This window comes from Adiantum capillus-veneris, chromosome 6 (genome assembly GCF_014529385.1).
Source record: "Adiantum capillus-veneris isolate H3 chromosome 6, ASM1452938v2, whole genome shotgun sequence".
Classification (NCBI taxonomy): domain Eukaryota; kingdom Viridiplantae; phylum Streptophyta; class Polypodiopsida; order Polypodiales; family Pteridaceae; genus Adiantum; species Adiantum capillus-veneris.
In genome coordinates this window covers 101,816,930-101,831,166 of record NC_140936.1, presented here as the reverse complement: position 1 = coordinate 101,831,166, position 14,237 = coordinate 101,816,930, and the positions used below count along the sequence as shown (strand labels likewise).

The following is a 14,237-nucleotide window of genomic DNA, read 5'->3' as shown; positions in this document are numbered from 1 at the left end:
GCCCTTCACAAACACAACATCCTCCCCCTCCAACAAGCAACCTCCAACCAGATGGCGGCATCTTTCTTGGTCACGGCCCAGCCTCCTGTCGAAAGCATCTTGCCATGCTCTCCTTCTCCTCTGTGCTACTCAAAGACACCCCTATGGCGACTTTCCTTTCCCCCCTCAGGGAAGCTCCCGGCTTTGCTTCGTGGTGCTGGCCGCCCCCTTTAGGGTAGAGGAGCCACTAGGGGGACGGGTAACTTGGGGAGTTTGAATCTCTCTCCTCCAAGCTTGAATCTCTCTCTACCATAGCTCATTTTAATCGCCTTTTCACAAGCTTTCAGGAGAAATAATTTGGGATTGGTCGGGTTTGAGAACCGGTAGTCGCGGTGCGATTTTCGGAATCTGGTGTATCAAAAATTGGCATGAATAAGAACATCAACCAGGGCCAAAAGAGGTAAAATGCACCCATAGAGGCTTGAGCCCATGCACTCGCCAATGGAATGGAGTTATTTCAAATCAACTAGCCGTTTGAGCTTCTCTTTTTCATGCCTTTTTTGGTCATCAAGCGTAATATAAAAGGGCCTTATTTGTCCTGTTTCAGGGGGCCGTACAACAACTGGCGCCTCTACCCTACATGCCAACCCCCTTCTGTGGAGCTCCTGTCAACCCGCCCCTCTAGCGTTTTTTTTTTCTTGCATGCCCACCACCTTTCAACATTTCTTTTTTTATCAAGTCCTTTGACTTGGGCTGCCTTCGTGCGCTTCTCACGTCCGGCCATTGGTGCCATTGCCTCTTGACGATAGCATTTCCGCTGCAAGGACTTCGACGGTGCCAAGATGTCATCGTGAGAGACTTCAATCACATTGATTGCCATCAACCTTGAGTGACAAGTCCGTCGTCGAAAAAAATGACGATCGCCTCGAGTGCTCCATTGCATTGGTATATGCAAATACGATTGCCCATCTCGAACCGGTTGAACTCGAGCTTTTTTCCTTGGCATAGCTCTCTCCCTAGACCTTGAAGTATCGAGAGACATTCCGACTAGGAGAGGATAAAACCACCATTGACCTACAACACGCCATATCTAACATACACATCATGGCAATAGAGTATCGTGCAGACATCTTGCTCCAAATCCCATATCACAAACCTGATAGCACCTGTATCTAGCACCCGTTGTCCTGTTTACAACAAACTGCTATGCCTGGGCTTCTTGCACTTCCATAGGTCGGCCATCTTCAACTGTACCATCATTGCCCAACCCCTCGTTGAGCATTCATGCTCAAACCATAGCATTATTTAGATAATATATCATTGCATAGGAGGAAACTGATAGATACTATGTACAAGAGCTAGATAAATAGCAGTAGATAGATAGATAGAGATTCACCGTCTGCCGTAGCACCCGCCTGGGTCAATGGAAAGCTGCAAGCTTCCCCAAGCATGATTGTAGTCCCTCCCGGATAAAAAATGTGGCTTTGTTCATCATCATCCGTCTATAAAACAGATACGCACCACCCCTGTTTTGCATTGGTAAACCTGTAAACCAATCCTTCCTATAGATCTTGCCAACATAACCCTTCAAAAAACTGTACACATGAACCATCTCCACGCCCAACACAAGCTTGCACATCCTGGAAAGCCTTTGTATCACATGTCTCCCCGCCAACGGCTAGAGAGCTCTCCACAACATCATTGTCTTTAAGCAAGGCTACCTGTGGCAACTGATCATCCAAAGTAGACAATGGCATATCTTCACCTGTAGACTCTTCAAATAGCACTAGAAAAGGCGGAAAACCTTGCATACCTTGTATTCTCGCCATAGCTTTAGCAACCAAAATCTGCAACTCGTCTCTACATCGACCACTGGGTCATTGAACCCCCAGTCTGCTTCATCGAAGCACTCTTCTTCAGTCAACATGGCCTTACCATCACAAGGCAAGAGAGAGGGTTACCCAACCCCTGGTCCGCACAAAATGTCTCTTCACCTGCAATCTGTTGCTCTTTGACCACCTTATCGACATGCATAACATCATATGTCTCATACCTTGAGAAAGCAGACTCTGTTTCCCATGTGTTGTCTGTATCCAAGGCACTGCTATCTCTCGAATACACCTCGGCTTTCTCCACAAAACTCACCGGCTTTGGCACTTCAGCTATCTTCTCCATTGCTTGCTTTTTTGAAAGTCACTTGGTCAAGCACATCAGGCGGTACTCGGTAGAGTCCTCTTTGCAGCTGCTGAGGCCTCATAGGCCCACACAATATCATCTCTACTCTGTCATCACGCCTATCCGCTGCTACCACATGTGCATCAACAAAGGGTCGGATTACCTGAAGCTCTTCCCTAGCAATTGGCCTTGGCACCAATGGACTCGCCAGAACCTGCTTTGCCTGTTGCTTCTTTAAAACCTTCTTCGTCCTACTCTGAGCATAGACTACTGCCTCCTCGTACGTGCATGGTCCATCTATCTCGACTTTATCCCGCACTTTTACATGCAAGTAGTCCACAAACTTGGTCATCTTCAAAAAATCTATATTCTCTACAGCAGTTACCTCAACCAACTTGCTCCATATGGCCTCAAACTCCCACACGAATGCTCGAAAATCACTGTCAAGGCTTTGCTTTAGGTTGTCCATCCTCTGCTTCACTTTACTCCACTGCGTGTTCGCCACATATTGGCTTCGAAATGCCGCTTCCAATGTGCTCCAATCCTGTTTTTCTTCAGCCTGCAAGCCCTCGTACCATACCTTTGCTTTTCCATGAACCAGGAGCGGGAAAGCTTGGGCCACCCCCTCTTCTCTTGACAAGCCGTCGTCCACCAAAAAAAGGCAGTAGTTTGCAGCCAAACCTCAGCATCTTCAGCACTTGTAAAAGTCAGAAAACTTGACCACATCTTTCTTAGCAGCACTTGTTCTTTGAACCTAGTAACACCGCAACAATGCCTTCGACTTCATCGAGAAGCAATTGGTAGCTCCTCAATGGGAGCACCACTGATGGGATGGGGGAAATGGGAAAACACCCAGCATATAATATACCTGCCTCTCTATAGCCCAGAGATCAATCCGCACCCCTACCCACATAGAATTGCACACACTATCACACAATCTGCAAACAACTACTGCATACACCAAGACTCAGACAACCCAGACTCCCATACCCAACCACCCAGCATGCAAGCATAGCATCAAGCCTCGACCTATAAGAGTATCCAATCTCATGAACATGTAAGCAAGAATAGGCCCCTCTATTCGGACCAGCCCCCTTCACCTCCACCACAGGATGCTCCTCCTCTCAGATGGTGCCTCTCCTTGCGCTCATGACTGCTCTATCATACCGCCCCTGAAACCCGGTCCCTCAGGTGACGCAATCTCTGCATGGCCCTTCACAAACACAACATCCTCCCCTTACAACAAGCAACCTCCAACCAGATGGCGGCATCTTTCTTGGTCACGGCCCAGCCTCCTGTCGATAGCATCTTGCCATGCTCTCCTTCTCCTCTGTGCTCCTCAAAGCCACCCCTATGGCGACTTTCCTTTCCCCCCCTGAGGGAAGCTCCCGGCTTTGCTTCATGGTGCTGGCCGCCCCCTTTGCATGCCAACCCCCTTCTGTGGAGCTCCTGTCAACCTGCCCCTCTGGCGTTTTTTTCTCCTGCATGCCCACCACCTTTCAACATTTATTTTTTTTATCAAGCCCTTCGACTTGGGCCTCCTTCTCGCGCTTTTCAACGTCCGGCCATTGGTGCCATTGCCTCCTGTCACTAGCATTTCCGCTGCAAAAACTTCGACGGTGCCAATATGTCATCGTGAGAGACTTCAATCACATTGATCACCATCAACCTTGAGTGAAAAGTCCGCCGTCGGAAAAACTGACGATCGCCTCGAGCGATCCATCACATTGGTATATGCAAATACAATTGCCCATCTGGAACCGGTTGAACTCGAGCTTTTTTCCTTGGCATCGCTCCCTCCCTAGACCTTGAAGTATCGAGAGACATTCCGACTAGGAGAGGATAAAACCACCATTGACCTACAACACGCCGTATCTGACATAGACATCATGGTAGTAGAGTATCGTGCAGACATCTTGCTCCAAATCCCATATCACAAACCTGATAGCACCTGTATGTAGCACCCCTTGTCCTGTTTACAGCCTTATGATATCAACATTTGATCATGTCACCTGTGATAGCAAGAAACACTTGCACTTTCAACTAGAGAGTTATCCGTCTGGATATACCTGTCTCCTGATTGCATCAAATACCTGTTCAATACCCCCGTCATTTGCCTGCAACTTCCATGCCTGGGCTTCTTACACTTCCATAGGTCAGCCATCTTCAGTTGTACCAACGTGCACACAAAGGGCCTCCCTCCTCTCATGGGTTGTTCTTAATTTCTACCAAAATTTCCCTTATCAAAACTTTCTTGCGTGAGAGATCCCTCCCCTTCTAAACATAAAAGAAACCTCTTATTTTTGCTTCTTTCTTAAGATCCAAGTCATTTTTGTTGATTAGAATATCAAATAACCTTTTTATGTTTAGCTCTCTTCCTCCTCAATCTTGCTTAAGCATCTTAGTCGACCATTGTAGCACTTGATATACACCACGTAGGTACAAATTCTGTGCAAAGAGGCACCAAGGCCTCCTCCCTACCACATTCAAAGAGCTCCAAAACCCTTTTTAATATTCCATAAAAGCACTAAAGTGGTAATATAAACCAAAATTCACCAAAGTTAAATCGACTATGTAAGCACTTTCATTCTAATATTTCACACTGCATATGCAAAGCATCACGATAGCATTCTTAACCTTGCTATCAAACTAATTGGGTTGTAACTTCTACCCTTCTTTTAAATAAAAATTGCACCAATAGCCATAATGAGTGCCCAGTGTAATTGATAGAAAGAAATCATCCTCTCTATTGGGTAGATTAACCACATGTAATTGACACAAAGCCACTTTGATCCTATCAAAGGCTTCTTGTTGGCCGGGGCTGCCAAGCTTCACCATATTGATGCTAGCAAAGTGGGAACCACATACATAAAATGTCAATCCATGGGACGTATGCCAAGCTTCACCATATTGATGCTAGCAAAGCGAGAACCACATACATAAAATGTCAATCCATGGGAGGATTTTGTATAGCTACGATGTTCCGAATGCAATGAAGCTTACTACCTAGAATGTATAGAGTATCCTGAGCATCCCCATATGCTCAAAAGTCATTTTTGACGCTCGGACAAAATCGTGTCTAAGATAAATAGCTTATTTTGGTAGGTTGATTCAGACTCTGAATCACTCTATAGCTTCCTTAGGACATGTTCTATCTATCCCTATGGTCGAAAATAAAATTATATGCGTGTGTTGTGCATAGGGAATGAAAATAGCTTATAGATGGCCGACATGCCTAAAAACACAACTTCATCCCGAGAAACTTATGTAAAAAGAGAGATCTTTTACCTGTGATCACGTTGTTATGCTCGAATTCACAATGCAACACCGCACAAGGGAGACACGAATAATTGAAAGAATCAAAGAACTCACAATACTCAGTTGCAGCAGCGTACACTCACTTTCATTATCCAAAAATTTAAGTCCAAAGTTACAAAACTTGGCTTTTATAACTTAGCTAAGGTTTAAAAAATGGATTCCTAGCTAATTTGGCTCAATACTAAGGCTTAGAAATTGCATTTAATTACACTTTGGAAGCCCTCATTCCCTTTAAACTATTTGACGGTCAATAATAATACAACAACTTTGGACTTTGATGGGATTTCACATTAATACACTAAGTTGTGATACAATCAGTCAGGATAAAGATAATAGTGATCTACTTTTGATGCTTATGTTAGTTGAGCAGCTAACATAAGCATCAAAAGGACAACTAACATTATGCGTAAACAACTTCGATAGAAGTTAGAGCCAAAGTCACACAAATGTATTTTCATTGGATATGGTGCAGATGGAGAGATGGGATATCATCTCTAGCACCCGGAATCTCGTTGAGTCATCCGTAGTTCAAATGTGATCTTCAATGAGTCAAAGATGCATAAACAACCTATCAAGGAAAGAGGTTCGAAGAGTCACTTTTGAGGATGTTGCCTCAGAGACAATGAAATGAACTTAGTGGGCTAGTGATGTACCTTCCACTAGCAATGCTCCAGAGGAGGCAGATAGCAATGGTCAAGGAGTGAGACGGTCTACTAGAGTCTCTCGTCCACCTGCGCGTTTTGAGCCAGGTCTTGATTACATCATGTTGACCGATTGTGGTAAGCCAAGCTACTACCAAGAAGCCATGATGACGGATGATGTGGTGAAGTGGAAGCAGGCTATGGAATCTGAGTATAACTTAATTCTGGCTAATGACACTTGGGACTCGGTAGAACTGCCAAATGATGCGAAAGCTTTACCTTGCAAATGGGTTTACAAGAAGAAATTTACCTCAGGTGATCCAAATCCAAAGTACAAGGCTAGACTTGTAGCCAAAGGGTTCAAACAACAAAAGGGCGTCGATTTTGATGAAATCTTCTCGCCTGTGGTCAAGATGACAATGCTTAGAACCGTACTTGGTCTTAGCGATTGAGGCCATGAAACTTGTCCAAATAGATGTGAAGACAAAATTTCTTCATGAGGATCTCGATGAGTATGTTTACAAGCAGCAACATGAAGGGTTTGTTCAAGAGAATGCATCTCATGAGGAGCTAGTATGTAAGCTCAAAAAGGCACTTTATGAATTAAAGCATGGTTCAAGGAAGTGGTATCATATATTTGATTCATGTATGAGGTCTGAAGGGTATAAAAGGAGCAAAGAGGATCACTGCTTGTACACAAGAAAGCTAGATGATGGCTCGATGATCATTCTAGTTCTCTACGTTGATGGCATGCTTATAGCTGGGAAATCCATTGTGGAGATTGCCAACTTGAAAAAAACACTTAGCAACAATCTTGTAATGAAAGATTTGGGGGATGCTACACACTTTCTTGGCATGCGAATCGAAAGAAATTGCAAACGTCGTATTATTGAGTTATCTTAGGAAACATACATTGAGAAAGTTTTGCAGCGTTTCAATATGCAGGGGGGGAAACCGTTGAGTACCCCAATGCAGGAATTCTTGAAACTCAGCAAGGAATATGCACCCAAATTGATGCTGACACTACAAGAGGCTCTTCATATTAGCGACGCTCACACAGCGACGCTCAAAAAAAATTTTCCCGGCGTCGCTATGAGCGTCGCAAATTTACAAATAAATTTGCGACGCTCATAGCGACGCTTATAGCGACGCTCATAGCGACGCCGGCTGGGGTAAAAAAATAACCGAGCGCGCCCAAAAACTCAGATCTCAGATCTGAGTTTTTCGGCGCCCTCAAGCAAGGAGCAGGTAACGCTCTCCCTCACTCTCTCTCTCTCTCTCTCTCTCTCTCTCTTTTTCTTCTACACACACACACACACACACACACACACACACACACGAGGAGAGGAAGGAGAGCCAGGTATGCTCCTTCCCTCTCCTCATTCTCATGTTCCCTTCCCCTCTTTCTCTCTCCCTCTCTCTCTCTCTCTCACACACACATACACACACACATAGTGTTTTTGAGAGAGAGAGAGAGAGAGAGAGAGAGAGAGAGAGAGAGAGAGAGAGAGAGTACAAACAAAAACAAAAACGCACACACATACATAAACAAAGAATGCACACACACATTGAGAGAGAAAAAGAGAGAGAGAGCATGCATAAACAAAAAACGCACGCATTGAGAGAGGAAAAGAGAGAGAGAACATGCACAAACAAAAAACGCACACATTGAGAGAGAAAAAGAGAGAGAAAACATGCATACGATCCAAAAAAACGCACACACATTGAGAGAGAAAGAGAGAGAAACTAATTTAACGTCGTAGGAAACTAATTAAAATTAAAAGACCTAAAGATCTAGCCGACGAGGAGTTGAACTCAAGACCTATTATTCAAGAGGGAAATGGCATAATCAATCTATCATACTTGGCATGGGTGATAGAAAGGTTATACCATTTATCTCTTTTTATTGGCACACACATCCACACACGCGCACACACACAAGAAGAAGAGAGTTATAACGTCGTAGGAAACTATCTTAAAAGACATTAAAGATTAGGTTATATGTAGACTTACATTAAATTAGATTTAGGTTTATTTTTAACTAGATTTACGTTTATTTAAGCTAGATTTAGATTTACGTTATATTAGATTAGATTTAGGTCTCCATAGACTGCGATGCCTGCATGAAGCGGGTGAAGAAAGCCCTCAATGGAATATAGGGTATTGCTGCCTTCACTCATGGTGGGCTCCGTCGATCCAAAAGTACTGGTGAAATGTCTTCAGAAGATAGGAAAGAAGGTCGATCTTCAGGGCGGCAAGAGTCACTACATCCCCGACACAATGACCATCTAGACAACCTCTAGTCATTAGACTTGCGTTAAATTAGATTTAGCTTTATTTTTAGTTAGATTTACATTTATTTAGATTTACGCTTATTTACGTTAGATCGAGTCCACGCAAGAATTACTTATGGTTTAGGGTTTAGAGTTAGACGAACAGTGAAAAGATCTACTGTGAAAAGATGTTAAGATGAAGTGAAGTGCTACAGCTAGAGAAGAGGCAAAGGGGTTTTGTCCACTACATGCAGTATCATGTAGACGTGGGTGTGTAGATTTCTTGTACCCACAAATATAGGTATTGACCAATAAAGACGAGATTATAACCCGGTGGTTCTGATCTCCGTGCACCTCTAGACCGAGGTGTGCGGGGATTGGACATGACTAGAGAATGTGAGGTAAGAGAGAGAGAGAGAGAGAGAGAGAGAGAGAGAGAGAGAGAGAGAGAGAGAGAGAGAGAGAGAGAGAGATAAGACGAAGAATGCCAATAGAATATTAAATTTGTTGTCCAGGTTATAAGTTTTTTATCCTCATTATGAGTAGCAACGAGGATGTGGGACCGTCCAACCAAAACACCTATCTCTCAACGAGGGTCTTATGTCCTTGTAATCAATGCAAGCATGCTGTGCGACGGACAAGACGTGTTTCTTTGCAGCACGTTCGTGAATTTGGCGAGTTCGATCCATCTATTATAGATCGAGTTGTTGCCAATTATAACTCGTCGGACTCTGACGCTGGCCAACAAGCAGCAATCTTGCAACCCAATAGACGTGTTCGCAGGCGCTTTGGTCAAGCAGCATATGTGAGGCCACAAGATGTAGCCTCTGACAGCTCGGGGGATGATCATGCAGAGCACATTCCCAACGAGGCAATGTTTGAGCCCGAGATTGATGAAATGATCGAGACGATCATGGATTCAGAAAGGCTTATCTATGATGATATGAAAAGTGAAGCCGATACGCCATTGTATAATGGAGCACGTATGTCTAGATTGAAAGCACTCCAGGTTCTTCTCAACATGCAGGCAAAGTTTGGATGGAGTGACACTAGCGTCACAGCGCTTTTCAGGTGATCTATTACAATTAGTTTACTTTAATAGAACTCTAAATGTATAATGATCTGATAGATTTTTACACGATTGTATCATATTTTTATGTTGTGTAGATTGCTGAAAGAGCACATACTACCAGCTGACAATGTGATGCCAGATTCCCGAGATGAAGCAAGAAAGATTTTGCGAAACTTGGGGATGGATTACAATTCTATCCACGCTTGTCCTAATGACTGCATTCTTTTCAGAGGGGAATACACAGACATGGAGAAGTGTCCGAAATGTGATTCCGAAAGATATCGAGTAGATCTCCACGGGACAAAAATTCCACAAAAGGTTTTGCGACATTTTCCTTTGCTTCCTCGCATCAAGCATTTCTTCGAATGTAAGTCCATGGCCGCCCTAGCATCATGGCATGAGGAGAATAAATCTTCGGATGGTGTGCTACGAATTCCTGCAGATTGCGCAGCCTGGAAACATATAGATGGAACATGGTCGGATTTTGCCAGGGAAGCTCGAAATTTGCGCTTAGGCCTGGCTATGGATGGCGTAAATCCATTTGGTCTTAGAGTGTATGGCCCATTGTCATCGTCAACTACAACATTCCCCCGTGGTTGACTACGAAGAAGGGGCACCTATGGCTAAGCTTGATTGTGCCAGGGCGATATAAAGTGGGGAATATGGATGTGTATCTTCGTCCACTATTGGAAGAGCTACAACAATTGTGGATTGGCATAGAGGTGGTGGATATGAGCCGACACACAGGACGACGGAATGCTTTGATCAGAGGCATTCTAATGTGGACCATGCATGACTATCCCGGGCTAACAGAATGCTCTGGTGATCTATTGATACTCCTCACTCAGACACTGTAAATATTGTTTTTTCCCATAGTTGATCTATTATCATGTGTATACATGCAGGGCTTCAAACAAGCGGATATAGAGCATGTGTCACATGTGGACCTAGACTGAATGCACGTAGGGCACCCTCACTGAAGAAGCAAATCTACGAAGGTCATCAAGCGTATCTTCCAAAGAATCATGTGTTACGCGACGGCTTTTTGGGAAGAGAGCCACCAAGGATGTCTGCACAAGCATGGTTAGAGCAGAAGGAGATGTGCGATGACGGATTGCCTCCAGGGATGAAGAGACTATCTCTATGGTACGAGTTACCATACTGGCCCCGACTCATGATCAATCACTTGCTCGATCCAATGCACATATTCAAGAATGTGGGTAATCTACTATGGGACCATTTGACCGGCAAGAAAGATACTTTGGGAGCCAGAGTTGACCTTAGAAATGTGGATCGTATGGAGCAATATTGGCCGCAAACAGCGTCTGATGGATCGATAAAACTCCCTAATGCACCATGGATTTTCACAGGAGCCCAAGAACGCAAAGTAAAAGAGGCCATTCGATCTTTGCGGACCCCCACTGGCGTAATGCACGCGCTCCGAACGTGTTTTACTAAAGAAGGAAAGCTTACCGGTTTGAAGTCACACGATTGGCATAAAATGTGTCAGGTACGTTCATAGTGGACTTTAATATCATTGCATAAAATGTGGACTTTAATATCATTGCTTTACATACTTTACAGTTTATTTTACCGGTTGCCATTGAGGGATGTTTGTCTCTCGACATCCGTAACACAATCTACAAACTTGCAAAGCTGGTGCAATGGATCTCACAAAAGGAGATCAACGTAGACTCCATACCATTCGCCAAACTAAATGCTGCGGAGCTTGTGTGCATGTTTGAGAAACATTTTCCTACTACAATGCTAACCATTCAGGTGCATCTTCTTGTTCACATAGTTGATGAGGTGGAAATAGCTGGCACAGCTCATTCCAGATGGATGTTCTTCTTAGAGCGTTTCATGAAAACGCTTAAGGGATATGTGCGTCAAAAGGAGGGTAGCATGGCAGAAGGTTGGTTGGTATCAGAGTCCCTAGTGTACATTGGAGAGTGGCTAGACGGATTTGATAAATCCCGGGACACGCTATGGCGAACCATAGATGATGAGCGCATATCTGGGATTGTCATGTGCAATTTCGGTGTTGAGAAGAAGATGACGGAAGATCTAGAGGCTAAAATCAACCGATTTTGCATGCTTCACAATCCAGTGATGCAAAAGTGGATTTCACAATATGAGGATGCAAAGCAAGAGCGACAAAGGGCACAAATCGAGTGGAGACGGGGAAGACGACCACCGATGCACTATCCATCGGTTCTGGAGAGCCTACCAACCTTCATGAGCTTAAGATGGTTGCACAACCAATTGAGGATCGATTACAGAGGACTTTTTGTCGACTTGTTCGACGTGCAATGGTTCAAGATAATCATGGAGGGTCGCAACGCTACTGTGCGTAGAGGAGAGTCTGATTTTCTTGAGGTGGATTCTACTAAGAAATGGACTGACCTAAGAGACACTTTCGTACTACCCGAGCATTGTGAACAAGTAAGTATATAAATAGTTAACATCCCCCTTTTACAAGTTATGTGCTTGAAAGCTCTCATGTAAGTTATGTGGCTCTGGCAGGTAGTATTTCATCCTACAAAGTCTACATCAAACTGGTGGTACGTCATAGAGGTAGCCCCTCGTAGTGCAAGGACGTATGAAGGCTACCATGTGCCAATCACAACGACATCAATGGAGGAGATCAGAGAAGATGCTCAATCAGAAGCCGCTGCGGTGGTGCCAGACGAGCATCAAGATGCTACTACTCTATATGGGGTGCATGCAGAGGAGCTACAAAATGAAACAGAGGATATGTGTTTAAACGGAGAGCTCTATATAGATATAGGAAGTTATGCTGAGTTATGCGAGGATGAGAGAGAGATCTCTTAAAGCCACAAATATTGTATTTGAACAATTTTGCTCCGTGTTGTAAAAGCTCTGGCTCTCTAAGTACCTTCCATGGTGTATAACGCTCTTTTCTACTCGCGCTCACATCTTTTGATTGAAAATTCTGAGTTTTCGACTTGCCTCTTCTATCACTCGATTCATTGCGTCATTGTATTTATATGCGTCATTACGTCATTGTATTTAATGGTCTTTGCGTCATTGTCTACTCTATTCATTCAATATTAAGTTTAAATATTCGTGTGTTTAATGCAGGTATGGATGATGAGGAGTTTCTTTCTTCTTTGTCACCGCAGCAGAGACAGTGGTACGTGGAGCGTCATCGCTCTGGCGCATCATCGCGCGTTCCTACACCATCCGCATCTCCCTCTCTTTCGGAGCATTCGGCGCGCTCCGAAGCTTCGGCGTCGACGAGACGAGCTTCACACTCGTCTAGACACCGGCGCTCTAGTGGTGGCGGTGGCGGTTGTTGTGGGGATTCCGCCACCGATGCCTCCACACCGCCTCGTGTTCGACGAGGCTCTTTACCCTCCCCTTCTTTGCCCGCCCCCACACCAGCCACAGCATCGCCATCTACGCCAGGTTTTGCACGGCTCACTGTTCCTAGAAGCTACACACCTCTACCTACTCCGCCAGGAGCCACCCCACTCGACAATCCTCGCTTCGGGGCCCAGACGCCGGTGGAGACACCTCACGTCCGTACCCCCATCGACACGCCGCTAGAGACCCCGGCGGGACACCTAGGTTCACGCGTCACCGGCCAGAGGGCTTGCCTTACTCCGTCGACATCAGCGGCGGCATCATCATGGATGATGACGGCAAGAAGGTGATCTCGCGCATGCGTGGTCTTTGCTCTCAGCTGTTTAGACACTATATACTAAAAAAATGGAGTGAAGTACCAAGTGATTTAAAAAACAGAGTCATCAGCATACTTCATGATGAGTTTCCCGTTGCAACACGGGATCAGCCCTTCAATGAAGACCTGATGAAGATTCGAATGCGCGAATACTGCAAACACAAGCGTTCCGAAGTGCAAAAAGCAATCAAGAATGGGTGGAACAGGCCAGATTGGCTGGCCAAAGAAGATTGGAAGAATGCGAAGAAAGCAGCGCGCGAGAATCCCGACAAGTGGAAGCAACAAAAGGATGCAGCCAGATCGCGAGTAGAGGCAGGGAGCTCGCACCACTTGGGGAGCGGTGGATGGGCATCATTTGAGGCCGATTTTGTAAGTCTTTTCACATTGCTCTTTATGCATGTTCGATAGTTTAGGGTTTATGAGTTTTTTAGTTCTAACATAATGAAATCTTTGTATGTTTTGACAGTGGTCTATGACAGGACGTGATCCCACACCGTACGAGCGCGAGTACGCAGGCAGGAAGGGCTTAAACGCCCTGATGGACATTCTCAGTTCTCTCGGCGGCATGGTTAGTATTAGGGTTTACTCTTTTTTATTTTTTGTATTGTTTTATAAATGTCGTTATATGTTTATACTTACTGAAAGCTGTCTTATTGTCTTTTTTTGCAGAATCCGACAGATACGCCGCTTGGACGCGATGAGACGTCTGACTAGACGACGTCAGTTTAGCCGTAGCTAGATAGCATTAGTTTAGGGTTTCTCATAGCTTATGTATCATGAGACGGATTTTATACGTCTTTTTGAACCATGTATATTATTACATTTGTCACCGGAGTTCCTTTTGCCAATCAATTCTTTATGCCTATGATGTTGTACAATTGTCATTATTACATTTGCCAATCAATTCATTTTGCCTATGATGTGTACAATTGTCAATTTTGCAAACAATGCGTCTTGTGGGTGACTATTTTGGGTCTATTATCTACCCTTGCACTTTTTTTAAAAGTGAATCAAGTACAATATGGTTGATGGGTGGCAGGGCATTCAATGCCCTGCCACCAAAATAAAATTCT

The 14,237-nt window shown here is 44.5% G+C and overlaps 1 pseudogene; it reads right to left on the bottom strand.

Moving 5' to 3' along the window:
- Positions 1 to 1,541: 1,541 nt before the first annotated feature.
- LOC147455989 (uncharacterized) lies at positions 1,542 to 2,623 on the bottom strand (annotated as a pseudogene).
- Positions 2,624 to 14,237: the final 11,614 nt, after the last annotated feature.